Source organism: Cetorhinus maximus, chromosome 1, assembly GCF_964194155.1.
Source record: "Cetorhinus maximus chromosome 1, sCetMax3.hap1.1, whole genome shotgun sequence".
In the NCBI taxonomy this organism is placed as follows: Eukaryota; Metazoa; Chordata; class Chondrichthyes; order Lamniformes; family Cetorhinidae; genus Cetorhinus; species Cetorhinus maximus.
The window spans coordinates 85,119,436-85,143,073 of NC_135879.1; the positions used below are offsets into that span (position 1 = coordinate 85,119,436).

General features: G+C 42.9%; 1 protein-coding gene across 1 annotated transcript in view; it reads right to left on the minus strand.

The window, feature by feature from the left end:
- prss12 (serine protease 12) overlaps nt 1–23,638 on the minus strand; it is a 251,895-nt gene that overhangs the window by 220,985 nt on the left and 7,272 nt on the right. The gene's annotated exons all lie outside the window — the stretch shown is intronic.

The following is a 23,638-nucleotide window of genomic DNA, read 5'->3' on the forward strand; positions in this document are numbered from 1 at the left end:
ATCCTCGAAAGTTGTACTGTGCAGTTGTAGTGTCATGGCTCTGCAACCGCTGGTAAATTCCATCATGGAGTGCTGAGATGTCAGAACATTTTCAGTAGGATAGGATAGACACCCTTCTCTCCACTGTACGTAAGAAGGCAGAAAATGTAGGAGTCGCCAAAAATCAATCACTCTTTATGACTTGGATGGCCCAGCGTGAGGTTCAAAAGAAAGTGCACAACTTATAATGAGAAAGCAAAACATACGAATCTTATTGGGTAGTAAAGAAGGAACTTGTATTAATATAGCCCTTTTCAACTCGCTAGGCCATCCCAAAATGCTTCACAGCCAATATATTATCACAGAATCACAGAATCACAGTGCAGAAGAGGCCCTTCGGCCCATCACGTCTGCACCGACATGTGAGAAACACCTGACCTACCTACCTAATCCCATTTACCAGCACTTGGCCCATAGCCTTGAATGTTGTGATGTGCCAAGTGCTTATGTTTGGAATACAGCCACTGTTGTATGCCGGTGAAATAAGAAGAAAATGGTAGTTGTAAAAAATATACAGAGGAGCTTTCTCTGCGCTGGATCACCAGGAACAAGAAATAACAGGAAATCCGGTGGATTGGAAAGCACAGCTGCAACAGTATTCCTTGATATCACAGCTCCCAGCAGATCAAGGTTGCTGGACCATAGATCTAGAAAAATTTCCTCTACATGCAAATATATGATCCTAATGCAAAGAAATATTAGTAAGGATATTGCAAGGTAGTAGATTGAAAATGCTTACAGCAAATGTTTACACATCATAACAAAGTTTAGATCCCAGAGTTGAAAGTACCGCTGATATTTAAACAAAACACAGTGAATTAATTCGACAATGCCTCTATCCCAAAGCCACGCACACAAAGTCCTCTTTATCTATAATCCTTTTGCTCAACAATCTACTATGGCTCCCAGTCCCTTAATAGCTCATTTTTTAAAAAATCCTTATGTTTAACTTCCTTCATGGCCTTAGCTCAGTGAGAAAGTCACCCATCTGCCTCCCTGTCAACACTAACTGCTGGTTCCTGCTGAGGGTAAAAACCAGGATATGTGGTGATATCAGACTTCAGATAGCTAAGGGGAAATTTTTCCAGGCAAGAGGAGACAGGTTTGTGTGCATGCAGGGAGGTATGTAAAAGTGACATCAGATCAGAATCCTGACATCATCCTGTCCATTCCTGGATGTCACCGAAAAAAGATTGGATGAAAGCGGGGCAACCTCTTTGGATCTATAGGGTAAATAATTAAGGAGCTTAAAAAATCAGTAGACAACTGATTTAGCCCTCAATTCTGGATTTAACAGCCAGGGCACCAGTTTCCAACATATCAGCAGCTTGCCATAGTCACCAGAGTGAGTGCGCAGCAGGAAGAGCTTCTTCAGTGAAACTGACAGGTTAAGAACTCTTTGATCAATGAAACTGAAGAGCTGCAGCCATGCCCAGGCGAGAGGCTGCTCAGCGAGTGTTTTCACTGCTTGACAGACGATTGCTAACTTCTTGGAAGACTTTTTCCTGTCTAGAACTTCATTCACCTTCAGCTGTACTTCCCTGCTGCCAGCCTTCAACACAGCATGGGAGCAGTATATGCAGCTTCACCTTCAATCGTTGCTGAGGGGCAAGAGCAGGAGCCATACTGCCACCAAAAGCTCCTGCAGCAGCGGGTGCAACACCAGCAGCAGGACTAGCTGCCTTCTCCACAACCATGAACCTCTCCTCAAGGCAGAGCAGATGGAAAACGAGATCCAGCTGCAAGGAGGCGAGACCCCCAACACAGGATCTGCAGGAGAGGACCAGCTCTCCCGACATGCCTGAACCCCAGCACCTCAGAAGACTCAGGCTCATCCAGCAAGTCATTGCAGACAACTGCAACTTCCTGAAACAAGCCCTCCTTGCCAGTGGACCAGGTAAGCATGCATTGCCAGTGGCCGTCAAAGTGGATATCATTGGAGGGCCACCCCTTGTCTGGTTCTCTGCCTCTCCCCGAGGTTGTGTGCTCCTTTCTCCTCCAAGGAGAGAAAGTAGAAAATCAGGAATGTTCATAATGACTTGTGTGAAGAGGAGGGAAGTACAAACATTTGTGGAGGGAAACTGTGAAGCAATGAGTGTGAGAGGACAAGAGGCTAAGGGTGACTGTGAGTTCAGATGGGGATGTGAGGTGTCTGGGGAGAGAGGAATGAACAGAGCTGCAGGGTGTGTTTACCTCAGGAGTGTTGTGCAGGGGAATGCTGGGAAAGTCAGTGTGGGGTTTGACACCTGAAAGTGTTCCACCACTCACCTGTCGTGCCCTGCTGAGGTCCTGGATCCTCTTGGGACATTGTCTCGAGGTTGGAAGGAACACACTGCAGCTGCTAGATCCTCAACCACTTTTGCCCACACCAGCATAGTTGGAGATGTTGTCCTCTTCCTCCCATCACTGGGGGCACTCACTTCACTGCAATCCCTGCAATCCTGTGGCAGGACCTCCAGAGTTAGAGACCTAGAGAGCAGCCTTCCCAGGTCACCTCTCCCATTCCTATGGTTGCTGCAGCCTCCAAAATCCAAACGCTAGTGAGCCATTCTAACCCGTGTAATTAATTAAAAATCCTTCCTTTGACAGAAGGGGCATGTGAGCTCACCTGCCCTCCCTGATTGGCCAGGGAACCCAAAGGCTCAGTTAAAGAGTGTTGGCAAAGCCCATTCCTGCCTGATTTTCAACCTGCAACTGGTCCTTCCATTTGGCCAGGGACTAAGTTGGGAAAATTCCACTGCTAGAGTTCAGGTTATGGAAAAGCAATGTTTATGCACCAGCTCTCTGTTAAAATCAGCTCCCTTACTCAGAAGTTATGAACCCACAATATTTGGGATAAGGGAGTTAGTTCTGGCAATGTAAGCATAGGGAGTCAGTGTAGGTGTATCAGTTTGCTAAGTCCTGAAGGAGTACCAAATATAAAAGCCTTTTTTAACGGAGCAATATATGACAAAATGGCATCAAAGTTGAGGAGTGGTGACTGGAGCAACTGTGTGAAAATAAATAACCTTCTTTATTTTAAAACTGACAAAAACTTGCTGCTGGAATTATTTAAGTGAGATTCTCATTCCAAAGCTAAGAAAACACATACCTTTAGCATAGCAACATACTGACCATAGGCAGTAAAAAGGAACACATAAATTCTGTCGGTGACAGTGTGAAGCTTTATCTCACTGGATGAGTGGTGCTGAAGGTGGGTTTTACTGGAGGCTAGGAGGAATTCTTGAAGGCTTATTGAAGTGTTTTTTGAAGACTTGTTTTTTTTAGGCACAGTTAATGCTCCTGTTCACTCATGAACTGTACTCTCTATCATCTGTCTTCTTCATCAAATGGCATCAGTAAGTGATCTTCACAACTTTTTGCAGCATCCTTTGAAAGGTTTGTTGCAGTGGGGTTTTTAACGAATTTGTCTCTGTAGAGCTCCCTGTAGCAGTTGACTACGTTGTTAATGTTTCTGTTCACTCTTGGAACTGTGTTCTCTATCAGGGTCCTCTTCATCAAAAATGGCCAATGCCCCTTCAAATTTTTCATGGCATCCTCGAGTGATCTTCAGTTAAATGTCTTGGTCAGTCTTACTAGAGGCTGGGAGGACTTTCTGGAGGGCTTATGGAAGTGGGTTTTTAAGGGCATTTTGAAGACATTTTGTAGTATCCTTTGAAGGGTTCTTTGCAGTGGATGTTTAAAAGGATTTTTCCTGTGACAGCTGCACTTTTGCTTTTTATTTCTGTAGAGCTCCCTGTAGCATAACCATATTATTAATGCTCCTGTTCACTCTTGAACCATGCTCACAGTCAGGATCCGCTTCATAAAAAATGGGCCATTGCCTCTTCAAGCTTTTCCAGGCATCACCAAGTGATCTTGGGCTAAATATCTTGCTTGGTTGTACTTGGTGCTCATCATCCTTTCCCTCCTCTACAGCCCTCTGTTTCCTTCAGGTCCTCAGTAAACAACACCTCTACATGGGTTGCAAGCAACATCCTTGGTGTCTAGCTCATCCAATCCAATTTGCTTGCCCATTTCCACAAGCGTCACTTGGATCTTCTTGATAGACTCCACATAGCCTTTGGCTCGAATGCAATCTAATCACAACTCCCTAATATTGGATGAAGTAACATCATTCCAGGCCACAGAGATGTTTTCAACGGCCTTGATGATGTTGTAATTCTTCTAATCTTCCTTCAGGGTGGAGCATCATCATCTTCAGTTTCCCTAATATCTTGTCCAAAAGTTCTTCTACGGTGACAGGCTTGGAGGTTGGTATAACCTTTTGATCCACAGATTGAAAAATGGAGGTGGTGGGAGGAAGATCACCTTGACATTGTCACTGAGGTCATCAGGAGCTGTAGGGTGGCCAGGGGCATTGTCCAGGAGGAGCAATGCTTTGCTGGCAAGAATATTTGTTGAACAATAATCTCTGACAGCTGGACAAAAGCAGTTTATCAACCAATTCTCAAAAATTGCTTGGGTTACCCATGTCTTCTTATTTGCCCTACGCACGACTCTAGTCTGTTCTCTTCATTGCCCTAGCTGGTTGGGAATGGTAAACAAGCATTGGCTTCACTTTAAAACCACCTGTTGCATTTCTACCAAGCAGCAATGTCAGACAATTCTTGGCTGCTTTAAAACTTGGCATACTCTTTTCTTCTCTCGACATTTATGCCCTGGAAAGCAACCTTTTCCAGGAATATGCCAGAATAAACCAGTCTCATCAACAAAACACTTGTCGAGGGGAGCATCCACCCACCTGAATGATTTCATTTAATGTTTAATGAAGGGTTCAGCTGCTTTATCATTGGCAGCATGCCCAATTTTCTTTTATTTATTCATTCATGGGATGGGGGCATCACTGGCTAGAGCTGAATGGCTTGCTAGACCATTTCAGAGGGCAAGAGTCAACCACATTGCTGTGGGTCTGTAGTCACAAGTAGGCCAGACCAGGTAAGGATAGCAGGTTTCCTTCCCTAAAGGAAGGGCATTCGCAAACTAGATGAGCTTTTACAACAATGGTTTCATGGTCATCATTAGACTTTCAATTCCAGATTTTTTAATGAATTCAAACACCACCATCTGCCATGGTGGGATTTAAACTCTGGTCCCCACAGCATTACCTTGGGTCTCTGGATTACTAGTGTAGTGACAATACCTTGGGACACTCGCCCAATGTCATCTCGTGCAATTTTACACCCGATCGGGTCAGGTGCTCACCCACGGGACATAAAATTCGTTGCTGTTCAAATCCTGCAAAAAGCCTGTGAGCAGCTGTAAGCTGAGCACAATATCTGGGCCAATGAGCACGCAGCACAGAAACAGGCCTGTCAGCTCACCTGGTTTATGCTAGCGTCTATGATCCACATGAACCTCCCTCCACTCCTTGCATGTCACCTGACCAGCATATGGGACTATTGATTTATTGCTCATGTGCTTATGCGGCCTCACCGTAAATATATCAATGTTATTCACTCAACTACTCCTTGTGGTAAATTTCACATTTTTGACACTCTTTGCAAAAAGATGTTTCCCCTGAATCCTCTGTTAGTGACTAACTTATATTTATGGCCTCAAGATTTGGACTCCCCCACAAGTGGGAACATATCCTCTACGTCTACACTATCAAAGCCTTTCATAATCTTAAAGACCCTTATCACCCTCAGTCTTCTTTTCACTAAAGAAAAGAGCCCCAATCTACTCAGCCTTTCCTGATTATATCTTCTCAGTTCGGTAACATCCTTGTGAATGCTGTGTTTGCATCTTCTGCAACATCTCTACATGCTTTTTATGATATGGAGGCCAAAACTGTGCACTATACTCCAAGTGTGCTCCGAGGCTTGATAAAAGTTCAACAAAGCTTCGCTGTTTATCAATTCTAACTCCTTAGAAATTAACCCTAGCCTTGGATTGCATTCTTTTTTGGACTCATTAAACTGCAATTATGCTATTAGTGATCCATATATCTATATTGCTAAATCTCTTTGTTCCTCAATCCCATTTCAATCTCTTTTCAACTCTTGGGGTTGTCAGGAAGAGATGGTTGGGCTCTCTCTTGCTGGAGAAGGTCACTGCCTGACACTTCTAGGGTGCAAATGTTCCTTGCTAGTTATCAGCCCAACCCTGAATGTTGGCCAGGCCTTGCTGCATGCAGGCACAGACATCTTCATTTCCTGAGGACTTGCGAATGGAACCAAACAGTGTGGAATCATCACCATTTCCGACCATATTGTAGAGAGAAGGCCGTTGATGTAGCAACTGAAGATGAGATTACCAGGACACTCCCTGAGGAAGTCGTGCAATGATGCCCTGGGAGTGAGATAGATGATTGTCCCCCAACAACCACAAACAACTTACGTTGGGATAGCTATGACTCCAGTCAGTGGAGAGTTTTTCCCTTGATTCCCATTAACTTTAATTTTACTAGTGCTCCTTGATGCCATACTGAGTAAATGCTGTCTTAATGTCAAGGGCAGTCACTCTTGTTTCAACTCTGGAATTCAGCTCTTTTGTCCATGTTTGGACTAAAGCTGCAATGATGTCTACAGTAGAATGGTCCTGGCAGAGCTCAAACTGAGCATTGGTGAGCAGGTTATTGGCGAGTTGATGCCTGTTATGACACAGCAGTTGGTAAAGGCTGAGTTGTTTAAACCCCAGAGAGAAACTTGAACAACTGTCATAACCTATATTTTCAGTTGGTATGTTTGAGATGCAGCTGGCAATTCAGGAATAAGACCACCAATTTTATTAGTAAGCTGAAGAAAAATAAACACATTGCTTAGCATCTTCCAATTAGGTGCAAGATTTTACTCCCACTCTTGAATGCTTTATTCAACAAATGCAGATTTACACTTTACCTTGTATCCTCCTTACTGTTTATCTGATTAACATCTCAAACTACCATCAAAGCACCCAGACTAGCTGGCTTTAATCCAATTAAGATACATACAGACACACACACACAGACACAGACCCCACTACAATTCCAATTTAAAACTTATTTCCAATAAACATTATAGACATTAATATCTCTTCGTGACAGTGCCCCTTAATATGGCTGTCAACAACACCCTCCAACACTTTGCTGATGATTCAGCATGGTGAGATGGTAATAGAGGTAGTCACTAGACTAGTAATCCAGACGACCCAGGCTAATGGTTAGGGGTTCAAATCCCACCATGGTAGCTGGTTGAATTTGAATTCAACTAATAAAAATCAGGAATTGAAAACTAGTCTCAGTGACCTTGAGACGATCATTTTCTGCCATAAAAACCCATCCAATTCACTAGTGTTCTTTAGGGAAGGAAATCTGTCATCCTTGTCTGGCCTACATGTGACTCCAGTCACACAGCAATGTGGTTGGCTTTTAAGTGCCCTCTGAAATGGCCGAGCAAGCCACTCAGTTTGTGAACAATTAGGGGTGGGCAACAAATGCTGGCACATCCCAAGAAAGAGTAAAAAAACAATGGTTGGATTCGGTTTCTCCTGCTTCTTGTGGATGGGACATATGCAGCCAATTTTCCACTTTGTTGGGTAGATGCCAATGCTACAGCTGCTTAGGGGACAGCTTGGCAAGTACACTGGCTATTTGTGGAACGCAAGTCTTCAGTCCTACATTAGGGTATTGTCAGGACCTATTGCCTTTTCTGCATCAATTACACTAAACAGTTTCTTGATATCATGTGGAGTGAATTGACTTGGTTGAAGATTCGCTTCTGTCAGGAGGGAAACAAGATGGTTCAACCTTTCGGCACTTCTGACTGAAGGTGGTTGCAAGGGCTTCAGCTTTGTCTTTTGCATTGATGCGTTGAACTCTGCCATCTTTGAGGATGGTAATGTTCATGGAGCCCCCTCCTATTATAGTTATTTAGTTGTTATCCACCATTCAAGACTGAATGTGGCAGAACTGCAGTGCTTTGATCTGACCTGTTGGTTGTAATAAAATGAGGCTAAGTGCCACTGGTGGCTGGTCAGAAGAGGAGGTGCCTCGAAAGTGAGGGATGGGTGCATCTATAAAGTGTGCTGGGCTGAAGAGTGATGTTCAGGAGGAAACTGGAAAAGGCAGACTGAGGTGGTTTGCATTTCAATCTGTCATGCCACTTACCTTTTCTGCCCAGCCGGTCAGGTCGTTGAACCTCTTGCTGTACTGTATCCAGCAGCGAGGCACCACACTCCTTGTGCTGACCTCCTTGGCCACTTCCAGCCATATCTGCTTGTTTACTGAGGCTACCTTCCTCATCCTCACTGAGCTGGATAGAATCAGTCGGCGGACCCTTAAAGCCCACAGCATTATAGCTAGGGATACTTCACTGAGGCATGGTGCTGCCTTGCATCTTGAGAGTCCATCTTTGCAGTTCCTGGCTCTGTGACCCTCAGAGGGTCAATTTAAGTATTGTTGCTGAATTAGACTGATACAGTTCATCATCACACACACACCTGCTCTAATTGGTTGAGAAACCAGGACATGAGATGCAAATGCAGTGGCTGGGTTATAAAGTCGCTGACAAATGTACTGCTGAAACTTTTGGGATCCCAATGAGCTGCCAACCTCCCCCACTGTAAGCGGGTCCAAAAGTTAAAATTCAGCTCTTATTAGCCAAGCAGTATGTTACCTCCTAATCCTTCTGAACAATATCCACCACCTGAGGCTTACTTATATTGAGATTAGTTTGTGATTTATTCCAACGGCAGCTCATTGGTAAATAGTTGAATGTTCCGGCAGGACTTAGGGATGTAGGCAATGCTCCATTAATGACCTTATGATGGAGGAGTGCATATATCTCGGAGAGTTGTGGGCTGGTGGACGTTACACAAAACAATGTTTCACAAAACAAAACAATGTTTCACAAATAGCAATGAGGCTAATGCCCAGATAATATGGTTAATAATGACAGTTTAGGGATAAATATTGGCCAAGATAACTTCACTGCTCTTACTTTAAATCATGCAATAGGATCTTTAATAGATGATGGATAGGATCTTAGTTTTTTTTTTAAGATCTCGTCCAAAAGGAAACACCTCAAACAATGCACTACTCTTTCAGCATTGTACAGAAGTTCCAATTTAGACTACAGTTTGGGCTTTTAGCTGGGTTTTGCTGCTATTTTCAGTGCAATTCACCCAAAGTTGACCAAATCAGCGCAGAAAGTTGAGGAATTTTGATCATGGAATCACAGAATATTTTTAAAAGACCCACATTTCTATCACACCGTTCATGATTACCTGACATACCAAAGTGCTTTACAGCCAATGAAGCACTTTTGAAATTTAGTCACTGTTGCAATGTGGGTAAAGCAGCAGCCGATTTGCACACAGCAAGTTCCCACATACAGCAATAAGCAGAACCTGCTCTTGTGATGTAGATTAAAGGATAAATATTGGGTAAGGCACTGAAGTCACCTCCTCTGCAAAGTTGTGTCCATTTGACAGATCAAATAGGATTTTGGTTTAACAGCTCATTCAAAGCTTTGCATGTCCTCAGCACTGCAGAGGAGCATCAGCCTAGGTTTAGCATGACACATGGCCTGGATTGTGACTTGAACCAACAACCTTCTGAGTCAGAGGTAGGAGTTATACCAACTGAGCCAAGTCTAACATTGGCAATAATGGACTACAGAAGGGGGCCATTAAGCCCACTGAGTCCATACTGGCGCTTTTTGAAGAGCAATCCAGTTTGTCCCACTCTCAAGCTCCCTCCCCATCTCTGCATTTCTTTCTCCTTCAGCTATTAATCCAATTTTCTTTTGAACATTACTACTGAATCTGTATCCACCACCCTATCAGGCAGTACATTGTAAATCCTAATCATCTGCTGCATTAAAAATTGTAATTTACATCCAGTGCAAATTGATCTTTTGCACTAGCTTAAAAAATATTGCATCAGTAATCTGCTGTTGTATTATCACCGCTGATCACCATGTGTTATGGCGCCAACTGTGATGTCTTAGTTATGAGATAATGAAACTTGTAGGTTTAAACGTGAACTATTTATTATTAATTTTTAACAATGTACAGATCACAGTTATTGCTGTCATGCATGGTGCTGTTCCATGCAGGTAGGCTGCTTCCAGCGTGTTCTACCAGCCTATTGCCATGTGACTCTATACATCATACCATTGGCGGCGCTATTTTCCAGTCCCAAGTTAACCCTTGCTCTGCTGAGCACCTTTACATTACATTGGCATGCAGGTACATAAAACATCACACAACAAATGGCCAGCCCAAAAATCTGGTTACATCCCCAGATCAAACTAAGGCAAGTTTATACTAATTACTACTTCTGTGGAGAGAGGAACAGAGTTAATACATATGATTCTTCTTCAGAGCAAAAGAAAATTAGAAATGAGGTAGATTTTATAGGGCAGAATTTTCTGCCTGTCAGGCGGGCGGGCCCAACCAAATCTCCAGCAGGCAGGGAGCCTATCCACGCAGGAGAAGTGGGCCCCGCTGCCATTTTACATGGGCGGGCCAATTAAGGCTAGCCCAGCGTGATGTCCAGTGGGAAGCGCTATGTGCTTCCTGTGTGGGCAGGGGGATTCCCCAAAAGCGAGAGTGCGCTCTTTCGTGCTTGTGCATGAAAGAGTGCACATCTCCCTGAGGCAAAGTGCTACGTCAGGGAGATCGCTGGCACATTTAAAAAGATTAAAAATAGAAATCTTTTTAAATCCTTAACATGTCCCCCTCATGTGACAATGTCACATGAGATGGGACATGTTCATAAATTACAGTAAAACTTTATTAAACTTTTTTAAACCCTACTTGAAACCTCATCCCGCCGGTGGATGAGGTTTCATGTTTTTTCTATTCCCCGCCGGGGCTCCTGGCCTGCTGGCCAACCTTAAGGTTGGACAGGCAGATCCTTTAATTGTTTAAATGATCCTGTCAAAGGCCTCAATTGGCCATTGACAGGTCGGTGGGCCCGCAGCTGATTTTACTGCGCCCCCGCCTTCCTGAAAATTTACATGGGGCGGGATGAGGTCGGGGGTTCCGCCCGACGTCATTCTGCATCATTTTACGTGTCGGTGAGCGGGCCCCGCCCCCTGCTCGCCAACGGCAAAATTCTGCCCATAATGTTTAAGAGGGAAGGAGCAGATGGAGCAAAATAGAAGGTCAGGGATAGATGGGAGCTCAGGACAGATTGACAAAGATGTCATGGACACAACACAAAGACTTAAGAAGGTGCTGATTGTTACATAAAGGTAAGATAGCAGAATGCGTTAATAGCAGAACAAGGGTGGGCATGCTGTGAAAGCACAACATAGAAACAAGTGACAGATGGCCCTGTTGGTGGGGGACAGGGGATGGTGGGCGGTTGGTGAAAAGGGATAAAAAAAAGATTTTAAAAATGAATAAATAAATGAAAATAAATAAATAAATAATGAAATAAAAATAAATAAAACTTTTTAAAAATTGGTTTAAAAAGGGGTAAAGATGGACGAGCAAATTCATAGTCTGAAGTTGTTGAACTCAATATTCAGCCCGGAAGGCTGTAAAGTGCCTAACTGGAAGATGAGGTGCTGTTCCTCCAGTTTACATTGAGCTTCACTGGGGGATTGCAGCAGGCCAAGGACGGACATGTGGGCATGAGAGCAAGATGGCGTGTTCAAATAGCAAGCAACAGGAAGGTCTGGATCATGCTTGTGGACTGACCGAAGGTGTTGTGCAAAACGATCACCCAGCCTGCTTTTAGCCTCTCTACTGTAGAGGAGACCGCATTGGGAGCAGCGAATGCAGTAGACCAAATTGAAGCAGGTGCACGTGAAGCACTGCTCCACCTGAAAGGAGTGTTTGGGGCCTTAGACGGTGAGGAGGGAGGAGGTAAAGGGGCAGGTGTTGCACTTTCTGCAATTGCATGGGGAGGTGCCACGGGGACGGGATGAGGAGTTGGGGGTGATGGAGGTGTGGACCAGAGTGCCACAGAGAGAACAGCCCCTGGGGAATTCTGACAGTGGGGGAGGAGGGGGTGGGGATGAAGGGAAGATGTGTTTGGTGGTGGCACCATGCTGAAGTTGGCAGAAATGGCAGAGGATGAACCTTTGAATGGTGGGGTGAAAAAGTGAGGACAAGGGGGACCCTATCATGGTTCTGGGAGGGAGGGGAAGGGGTGACGGCAGAGGTGCAGAGTATGGGTCGGTCATGGTTGAGGGCCCTGTCAATCCAAGTGGGAGCTCCCTCGGTTCAGGAAAAAGGAAGATATGTCAGAAGTGCCATTTTGGAAGGCAGCATCATGGGAACAGATGTGACAGAGGTGGAGGAACTGGAAGAAGGGGATGGAGTCCTACAGGATGCAGGGTGCAAGGATCTATAGTCGGGATAGCTGTGGGAGTGGGTGGGCATGTAATGAATATTGGTAAACAGTCTATCACCAGAAATGGAGACAGAGAGATCAAGGGATGGACCATGTGAAGAGGAGAGAAGGGTGGACCCTGGTACAGTCCTCCTTCACCCCCAACTCCTCATCCCCTTCCCACAGCACCTTCCCATGCAATCGCAGAGAATGCAACACCTGCCCCTTTACCTCCTCTCTCCTCACCGTCCAAAGCCCCAAACACTCCTTTCAGGTGAAGCAGCACTTCACTTCATCTCTTTCAATTTGGTCTACTGCAGTCGCTCTCAATGCGGTCTCCTCTACACTGGGGAGACTAAATGCAGAGTGGGTGATCGCTTTGCGGAACACCTTCGCTCAGTCCTCAAGCAAGACCCAGACCTTCCTTTCGCTTGCCATTTCAACACACCATCCTGCTCCTTGGCCTGCTGCAATGTTCCAGTGAAGCCCAACGCAAACTGGAGGAACAGCATCTCATCTTCCAATGGGGCACTTTATAGCCTTCCGGACTTAACATTGAGTTCAACAACTTCAGACCATGAACTCTCTCCTCTATCCTCGCCCTTTTTTTAACCATTTTTAAAAAAAATGAATGTATCTTTGTTTTAGTTTTTATTTATTCCTTCATTTTTAAAAATTGCTTTTATCCTTTTTTCCCCAACCATCCCTCCCACAGGGCCATCTGTCGCTTGTTGCACTTTCACAGAGTGCTGACCCTTGTTCTGCTATTAACACATTCTGCTATCTAACCTTTATGACACTGTCATTACCTTCTTTACTCTTTACCATTATCATTAACACTCCCTTTGTCTTGTGTCGATGACATCTTTGTCAAATCTCTCTTTAGCTCCCATCTATTCCTGACCTCCTATTTTGCTCCACCTGCCCCACCCCCTCTTAAAGCATAAAATCCATCTCATTTCTACTTCTCTTTTGCTCGGAAAAAGAATCATACGGATTCAAAACGTTAACTTTGTTTCTCTCTCCACAGATGCTGCCAGACCTGCTGAGTTTTTGCAACGTTTTCTGTTTTTATTTCAGATTTCTAGCATCCACAGTATTTTGCTTTCATTTATACTAATTGCACTCATTTTCAGACCTTTGAAAAGGTTCTTAAAATGAAGCTGCTTTTTTACACAGGGCACTCTTAAAAGTTTCTTTTTTATTTACAAAAAAATTGACTGTTTTACACCAATATAACTAACAAATGGTTCTGTTTAGTTTTTTTAAAAAGGCATTTTCCGTTAATTAAAATCAGGTTACTCACAGGTGGCGGATTAAACATTAGCTAAAAATGTTTATTTTTTGTGACAAATGTATTTATTAGCTGTATTAATAAAGCTGTGTCAGGTCACCACTCTTATGCATGTCAAGGAATATTTTTAATGCACATTTCTTTTCTCTATTACGTTTTAAAATCCCGTCCAATTGTGCTGGTTCATGCAAGATTTTACTTTCGCAACATACGAACAAGTTTGAGCGGAAAGCTGAGCAAAAAGAAGCTTCTGGAAACTAGTACAACTTGTGCCCACATTGCAACCAAAGCAGAAGTTCTTGGCCTCTGTGTATAAATTCTATGGAGCTTGAATCTTCAGATTTAAGAGCGCTAGTATGGAACCAAAGCTGACAAAAGGACCAACTATCGTGCACTAACATTTTTTTGCTTTCTCCTGACACTTCATTGCAGCTTATATATGCTTTTTGCTAAGATTCACCAACAGTAACTCTAGGTGGTATGTTTGGCGCGCCCTATTTATTTAATTGCTCCATTGGACATACATAATTTGTTATATTCACTCAATGTGAAGAGGCTTGTTGGCATTTGGCTTTTACCAGATGTAGGGAAATTACCTCAATTGATACTGATAACTTGAGTAAAGTCAGATAATTAAATTAAAAAACAGGCTTCTTTATGAAAAATGCATAATGGGCCAGATTTTGGTTTCAAAGAAACAGCGAAACTAACTGTGCTCAGCATTATTTATGCATAAATAGTACAGTGACTTCAGGAAGACGCACAGTTAAATGTCAATATCTGAAAGTTTCTATCTGGATTGCACAGCTCTGCCATTAGTTTTGTAAAAACAGTAACTCTCTGTCTGCCTCACCATGAAATGTATTTAACATCAGGACATTGCAGTATTTGCAAGGTAGACATGAACTAAACCCACCACGGAAAGTGAAATCTTACCATTACAAATGCAGGTATCTTTTTAACAATGTGATCAGTTTAATTCCTGCCAATTGACCTCTCTGAAACTGAAAATTAACTTTTACAAATATGGAGTTAAAATCCTTCAGGTATTAATTTATGTTGGAGATTTTAAAAATCTCAAATTTTAAAAGAATTAAAATTTTCTTATTTTTCCTTCCTGTTTATTTTCTCTATTTCTCTTTCTTAATCCAGTCTTTCTTTCGCTCTCTTTATTTTTGTTTCTGACATTGAGCTCACTCACTCTAATTTACATGTACTCGTGAGTCCTTCCTCAGTCGATTTCTTAATCCTTGAATCCAAATGGTTAAAGAGATATCCTGATGCTTGCTGTTTTCACTTAGGTCCCAAACGTCCTATTCCCCTCACTGTGCCATTACCAACTCACATTTTCAACAACTTAGTGGGCAAAAATGCTTCAAGCAGAAGGGTGCAGAGACAAGTCTAACTAACAGCAGATGCTGGTAGATTCTCTGCTCCAGCAAAGTCTGGGCCAATATAAATCAACTTCAGCTTTGAAAATAACATACAAATATTTGAATATCAGGGAAATGCTTTCCAACAAAATAAACAAAAAAATCCTAAATTTTTTGAAGAGGGTGGTGGGGGATATGGTATTCATTTCTCAATGTAAATAATTCCAATAAAGGCAATGAAACACTTAGCCACTTTTTCCACTCATATCTCAGCACCCACGTATTTCCTAATGCATTAGTATCATATCCAATTTCTCCACAGCAACTGCTTTTGTAGCCTGTCTGAAATTATCAATTCCATGTCAATTCTGCTGAATTATGGACAACGTTGTTCTGCACACAAGGGCCCACTGGGACTAAATTGAGACTGCTCAAATTCAGTTCACTAATTGTCCTTACAGCCAATAGACAAGGAAAACTTTTATCCCATTGATTTAGGCTAGATTCAAGCTCAGATCACTGTACTTGCAAAGTAAAATTTTAACCTGTTGTCTCAACTGGTCCTTCTAGCTACAAATGTATTAGTACAAAAATGTTACAAATGCCTTTAGCTTTGATTTGTGTAATATAACTTTACAGGAAAATGAGTATTTTATAAATGAATTTCAAAACTATAAGGCAAATTTTGATTTTGACTTCACTTTAGTATTAAGATTCCTTTTTTTTAAAGCAGAAGAAAATATTTCAGTGCCGCTAACAACAGTGCACTTCTTTCAAATCACTCTTACTATATTTTTTACACAAATGTAACATTGAAAACTAACAAAAGGTTAAACAATTATCTATCGAGGAGCTGTGTTTTTTTTCAGAATATTCATTTTGTGCAATTAAACTTGTGGGACCACTTGCAGTTGCTTTTCTCTTATGTCTATCTCAGCTTAATATGTGGTATTCTCTTTTCAATATAACAGAAGAAAATAAATACATTATTATATTACAGTGTCTCCCAACTTCCACTTTGACTTTTTAAAAATTGTGGTATAAAACATGTCATACATGACTGTTATGGAATTGAATGCTATATTCACTTAAAAATGTGTGTTTTGTACATAATGGCTCATTTTTCCATTTCAGATTAAAAGATCATTTGCTTTCTTACTTGGACATTCATATTTTATTTAAAACCGCATACAGCATTATTTGCTTTGAGGGCCATTGTTGCAAAGATAATGTGTATGCCATTTTAAAGTGGTGTTTTTTTTATCAAATTGTTGGTAAGAAAGTTAACATAAAAATGCACGTAGGAATTGGGAATTGGTTGGAGCAGCAAATGTTTCAGTCTGAGATTTTATGTTCAAGTCTATTCCAGACTGTGTCAAAATGTGTTAATTTGAAACATTCCCAATCCAAATCTCGATGGGCATGAAGCCTTAACATAAAACATTCAAACCCTTCAACAGCTGATACGAATGTTGTGGTGTGCAAAGCTGACTGGAGAAATCCTTCATCCTAATCATGTCTACATGTAATAGGAGTCGGTCTGAATTTTTTAAATTATTCTTCCATGGGATGTACGTGTCGCTGGCTAGGCCAGCATTTATTGCTCATCCCTAATTGCCCTTGAGAAATTGGTGGTGAGCCACCTTCATGAGCTGATGCAGTCCATGTGGTGTCAGCATATCCACAATGCTGTTAGGGAGGGAGTGCCCAGATTTTGACCCACCGACAGTGAAGGAACGGCAAAATAGTTCTAAGTCAGAATGGTGTGTGGCTTGGAGGGGAACTTCCAGATGGTGGTGTTCCAATGTATCTGCTGCCTTTGTCCTTCCTGGTGGTAGAGGTCGCACATTTGGAAGGTGCTGTCAAAGGAACCTTAGTGTGTTGCTGCAGTGCACCTTGTAGATGTTGCACACTGCTGCCACTGTGTGGAGGTGGTGGAGGGAGTGAATGTTTCAGTTGGTGAATGTGGTGCCAATCAAGCGGGCTGCTTTGTCCTATATGGTGTCAAGCTTCGTGAGTGTTGTTAAAGCTGCACTCATCCAGGCAAGTGGAGAGTATTCCATCACAATCCTGACTTGTGCCTTGTAGAGGGTGGACAGGCTCTGGGGAGTCAGAAGGTGAGCTACTTGCTGCAGAATTCCCAGCCTCTGACTTCTCTTGTAGCCACAGTATTTATATGACTGGTCCAGTGCCTGGTCAATGGTAACACCCCAGGATGTTGAATCTTGCCAAAGCTGCCTATAGAAGGGATTTTTTTTTTCTGTATTCTTTCATGGGATGTGGGCATCACTGACAATACCAGCACTTGTTCCCCATCCCTAATTGCCCTTGAACAAAGTGGCTTCCTAGACCATTTCAGAGGGCAGTTAAGAGTCAATCCTGTTTCTCTGGGTCCAGGGACACATGTAGACCAGGCCAGGCAAGGATGGCAGAAAGGATATTTGTGAACCAGAAGGATTTTCCAACAATCAATGATAGTTTCATGGTCACCATTACTGAGACTAGCTTCATATTCAGATTTATTAATGGAATTTAAATTCCACCAGCTGCCATGTTGAGATTTGAACCCATATCCCCAGAGCATTAGCCTGAACATTGCCACTAAGCCACCATCTCCCCTGGTATGATTGGTATGAATTATACTGTATCTGCCTGTAGAAGGAGTTGGTGTAAAATCATGTTTTATCTGCCCCTAGAAGGAATTAGCATGAATCAGGCTCTATCAGCCTGAGGAAGGAGTTGGTCTGAATCTATACATTGACTGAAGTTTATTTATCCAGTACATTCATCTGGTTCAAACTGAAAAAGAAATCCTTGAATTATAAATATATTTAGGAAACATATGCAGAAAGATTTTTGTTCTATCAGTATCAATACATTATTTATGATAACTTATTTTTAAAAATGTGGTTTGCATTTAACCTGACATATTTGTATATTCAAAATGAATTTAAAAAGGCATAGTACATGTTTTTGTAGCTGACTCTTATGGCATATGTGAACTAATTAATCTTACAATGGCTTCTCTTCTTGCTCTCAAACTGTTACCTCTGGTGTTTCCCAAGGGCTTGCCTCTGGCCTTGTCCTATTTCTGAATTACAAGCTGCCCCTTAGTGGCATCATCCAAAAGCAGAATGTTAGCTTACACATGTACACTGATGACATCCAACTCAACTTCGCCACCACTTCTCTCGACTCTTTCACTCTTGCTAAATTATCAGGCTGTTTATCTGACATCCAGCACTGAATGAGGAGAAATTTCCTCCAATTAAATATTGGGAAGACTGAAGCTATTGCTTTTAGTCCTTGCTCCAAACTCCATTCCCTAGCTACAGATTCCATCCCTTTCCTTGACAACCAGTCTGAGATTAAACTAGTTTGTTTGCAACCCTGGTGCCACAGTTGACCCCGAGATGAGTTTCTGACCACATATTTCCACCATTGTTAAGACCCGCCTATGTCCCCCTGCGTAACCTCACCCCACTTCGCCCCGTCTCAGCTCACCTGCTGCTGAAACCCTCAGTCATTCCTTTGTTACCTCTAGACCCAACAATTCCAACGCACTCCTGACCGGTCTCCCACATTCTACTGTACATAAACTTGAGATCATCCAAAACTCAACGGCCCATGTCTTAACTCGCATCAAGTCCTGTTCGCCTATCATCCCAATGCTCACTACATTGGGTCCCAGTGAAAAAATAACTTGACTTTAAAATTCTCATCCACATTTTTAAATCCCTCTATGGCTTTATCCCTCCCTATCTGTGTAATCTCCTCCAGTCCCACAACCCTCCATACTTGTGCTAATCCAATTCTGGCCTCTAATCGCTCCACCACTGGTGACCACACCATCAGTTGCCTCGGCCACAAGTTCTGGAATTCCCTCCTATTCCTCTCCACCTCTCTCCCTCTCTTTTCTCCTTTAAGACACTCCTTTAAACCCATCTCTTTGCTAAAACTGTTGGTCATCTGACCTAATGTCTCCTTATGTGGCTCGGTGTCATATTTGTTTTATAATGCTCCTGTGAAGCACCTTGGGACATTTTATTATGTTAAAGCAGCTATATAAATATAAGTAGTTGTCGTTCCGATAGTATGTTTAGATTTTGGATTTTGATAACCTTGAAAATCTGTTGGGAAAATTACACTTAAAGTGGCATGCTACTTTTAATGTATTCATCAAGAATAGATCATTTTCAGTATGATCAAATTTACTGGCATGTACAGATCCAAGGTCTGTATGAATCTGAATGCTTCTGCATTGCAGAAGGCGGAGAAAATTCACCCAGATCAAACCTCTGCTGGCTCGTGTTTCTGTTTAAAGACTATAAGCAGAATCGTCCCAGGTTTGAACTAAGTGCAGTAGCGGGCGGGTAAAACATCATATTACTCGCCAGCCATGATGGTGGGTTTTCACGCTTTATCATCCCAAACCCGCCGCATTACTTACTGGGAAACACATTGTTTCCATGATGGCGGGCTCTCATACGCCCAGCATGCCACCACCTCACCGCTTCATCACGCCGGGCATCATATTTAAAGTCCAGCCTTGCGCACACATCACAGTGCTTCGAGCCCACGACTACTGCAGGGAAGATGATGTCCACGAAAGGCAAAAAGACTGCAGCCCACAGGTTTAATGACACGTCACTGGAATGCCATTTGGACGCCGTGGAGGCCCGCCATGATGTCCTCTACCCCTGCTCTGGCCGCAGGATGGGGAGCAGCATCATCAATCCAGCATGGCAGGTGATGGCAGCAATGGTCGGTGCCGATGCTGCACAGAAGAGGCTGGCCACCCAATGCAGATAGAGGATGAATGAGCTCATCCGTGCAGCCAGGGCACCATCTCAACACTCTAAACTCACACGCTCAAGTCCATCACACATTCACTGGCATCTCACTCACTTCCAGCTCAAGGGACATCACCACCCATTCTCATACACACACCCTCACATGTCCATCTGGCCTCATCTCCTCTGGAGGCTACCTCCTCAGCCCTCACCATCTTGAGGCCACTTGCACAGATCAACTTGTGTCCCCACACACACCCTGGGATACCTTCCTTCCCCAGTACAGCTCTCGTCCTGCAGCCTCTTCCCTTGCCTGAGGCCGCTTCTCCCCCTTCCCCAAGCAAGCTCTAGCACTGCAGCCATTGAAAAGCCACCCACATATGGCTGATCTGGTAGTTAGAGACCTGCCCGTGAACCCCCTAAAAGTGATGTGGTGCTGTCTGTGAAGCCTGGCGCTGATGACTGTGAGAGCTGACCGAAGCAAGGTAGGCAAACAAACCTTGGAGTCCTGAGCGAAGTGCAGCCCACCAAGTGCACATTGTTAATGTGCTGTTGTGAAACACTTCGGCGTATTTTCCCGCCGACGTGGGTGGATGATCCAGTGGGGGTGGGCGGGGGGAGACTCCGGTGGTCTGGCCTTATAATGATATGCTGATGTATTACAATGAGGTTCCTAACATCCAATGGCGGGAAACGTGACCCACCATCAACGGGCGGAGCGGATGATCGCAAACTGGTTTCACAATGTCGTAAAGCCGATTTTTGGCTTTCTCGCCATATTGTCCACTCACACCACTGAAGATGACCGATGCCGGTGGGCAGAGAAAATCCGGCCTATATTTGAATAACAGTTACAGCTGTTTTCACTACACTCAACCCCTCCACCATCATCAATACATCCCAAAAATGGGCATTGCATATTTACTGGAATCTATGCATTTGAGATCAAACTTGAACCTTTGATTTTTCTTTTTAAGTTTGCTAAGAGTGAAATTTTCTTTGTATGAATTTGAGAGAAAAAGTGTCCCGAATTTTGCATTGAGAATAACAGTGAGGCTGAAAGGACTCAAGTGAATTGGACAGAAACGAGTCCGCACATGCACAGTTAAATGCAGAAACCCAAAAGTTATCTTGCAAGCTACCATGCTCCTCTACAGACTGCACTCTAACAGTATCTTGATGATAGACTCAGTGTTCAAATCAATATAAGAGCATAAAGTTACAGTACTATCCACTAAACATGAGAGAGAAAGTAGGGGCTGGTGCATTCAGATATAAGTACATTTTTAACAATGTCAGATAGTAATCTGTCTAAGGGAAGGTCCTCTGCTTATTTCCCCAGACCTTGCAGACCTGAGATTTCCTCTCCAGTTGCTCATCGGAGCCTCCCATTTTCAGTTTCATGTAGTCTAACATCATCATTGCCTTTCTCCTGCTTGGTCTATATCCCTCTAACCTTCTTCAATCACTTCTTTCAGCAACTTCTTATGTCTTAGAATACGGCCAATTGAACCTTGTTGCCTTTTTTTAATGATAGTCATTAACAAGCTTTCCTCCTCCACCGTCCTGAGAATTTATCCATTCCTCTGGGTTCTCTCCAACTGAGCCACTCCATCCTTCTCCAGCATCACATTTCACAACTTCTATGGTCCACGTTTCAGCCCCATACAACAAGATACTCCAAATCACAGTCAAGATGATTCTTTTCTGATGATTTGTACTCATTCTGAGATTGAGCAATTCTTTATGTTTGGAAAATGCATCCTTTGCCATTGCTATTCCAGCTGTCATTTCTTTATGGCAGTCGACATCTTCCAACAAGATGCTTCCCAGGTACCCAAATTGTGAAACCTGTTCCAGCTGTTGCTCATTTATCTTGATCTTTGCTTTTCCACCATTATTTCTTTCAATCTTCACAACTTTTGTCTTTTTTACATTATTTTTTCATTCTGTAAGCTTTCACCACTTCATTCATTCCATCTGTTAGTATCTGTAGAACTTTTGCTGTGCTAGCCACTGGATACCTGCAAATCTCACTACCGACACTAATTCACCTACTACTTTGACATCTTTTATCATGGCTTCCACATAAATAGTAAAGTGCAAAGGTGATAGTAAACAGCGTCGTCTAACCTCATACCTAATTACACCAGGCTCAATTTTACCAAATACCACCCTGATTGTACCAGTCTGTCTCATGTACAGAGCTGTTACAATTGTTATCTCTCCAGTCAACTCTGATCGCCTCCAGCACTTTCAACAGCTTTTGCCAGTTCACCAGGTCCAAAGCCATTTTCATAATCCACAAAGCAGGTGTACACTTCTTGCTGGTACTCTATGCTTCTTTCACTTAACATTCTCATTACTTCTAGTTCCACAACCCTTCCTAAATCTGAATTAATCATAGCTGACGTAAGGGCTTCCTTTGGCTTCAATTTATTTGCTAGGATCTTTAACATTACCTTGGATGCATATATAATCAAAGTTATGGTGCAATGCTCTTCACATTTTGGGGTACTTGTCTCAATAATGTGATAAGTCTTAATCACAGTCGAACAACATTTCTGGCTTTGACAATTTAATTTCTTCAGAATTTATTCCTTGTTGTGGGATTTTAAAACATTTTTGTTTTACTCATTCTTCTGCCTCTTTTATTTCTCTCCCTTAGTTCAATCTTTCTTTCCCTCTCTTTATTTCACTTTCTGTACCTGATTTAAATCTAATTTATATATTTTTTATATTTGGTATATAATTCCTGGGTTAGGTACATTGGGCTAAATTTTAAAGTATAGAAGCCTGTGGATTTGGGTATGGTTCTGGTTGAGGGGGGCGGGGCCGATGGTGTGGTGAGGGTGTGTTGAAAGTAGGAAAATTGGCATTGTGTCAGAAAGTCAGCTCCATACACCAACCTCTGCATTTAACCACAGGCTGCGGCAAGCAACACTCTTGAGATTTCAATATATTAATCACTTAATTACAGATATATTAACATGCTTTTGCAAGTTAACTGTGGATCTTCAGGTTTCCTTGGCTTCTTGGAACTTGTCAGTGAAAGCAAAGCAAGAACACATCAGCAATTGTGGGGGGGAAAATATATGGCAGAGAAGTACTGAATTGCTTTCTTGTGTGCTCCTGTGAAAGGCTTTGTTCATAGTACTTCTGCTGAGAGGTCACTTTGACAACTTTGAAGATTTGTCTATCTATTTCTTCACTTTGAAGCTCTAATAAGAAATAGAAGCAGGAATAGGCCATACAGCCCCTGAAGCATGCTGCACCATTTAATAAGATCATGGTTGATCTTTGACCTCAATTCCACTTTCCCATCCATTCTCTATATCCCTTGCTTCCCTTAGAGTCCAAGCATTTATCCAGCTCAACGACTGAGCATCTATAGCCCTATATGTGAAGAATCAAAGATTCACAATCCTCTGAGTGAGAAATTTCTCCTCATTTCAGTATAAAATGGTCGACCCCATATCCTGAACTGTCAGATCAGCATGAGTGCGCTGATGCTGTTTTACTTCTACAGATGGGGTCAAAGATGGCCAGGAGCTGCAGCAGCACCAGTAGGAGCAGCAGTATCAGGAAGAGAACCAGCAGGAGTAGCAACAGCCTGCCCCTCAGGAACCTGCAACTCTACAGGAGAGAGGTGCAGCCCGCAGGAGACCATACACACAACGCAGGGTCTAGAGGCAGAAAATAAGCTTCCTCAACATGTCATAACACAAGTGTCTCTTGAGGCTCAGGGTTTCATGTCAGATAGTGCTGGACCAGATCTGCTGCTATGTTGACCTGGTGGCCATGATTTAACAGTACCTGCCAAAGTCACCATCGTCTTTAACTCCTTTGCCTCTGGATTATTCCAGTA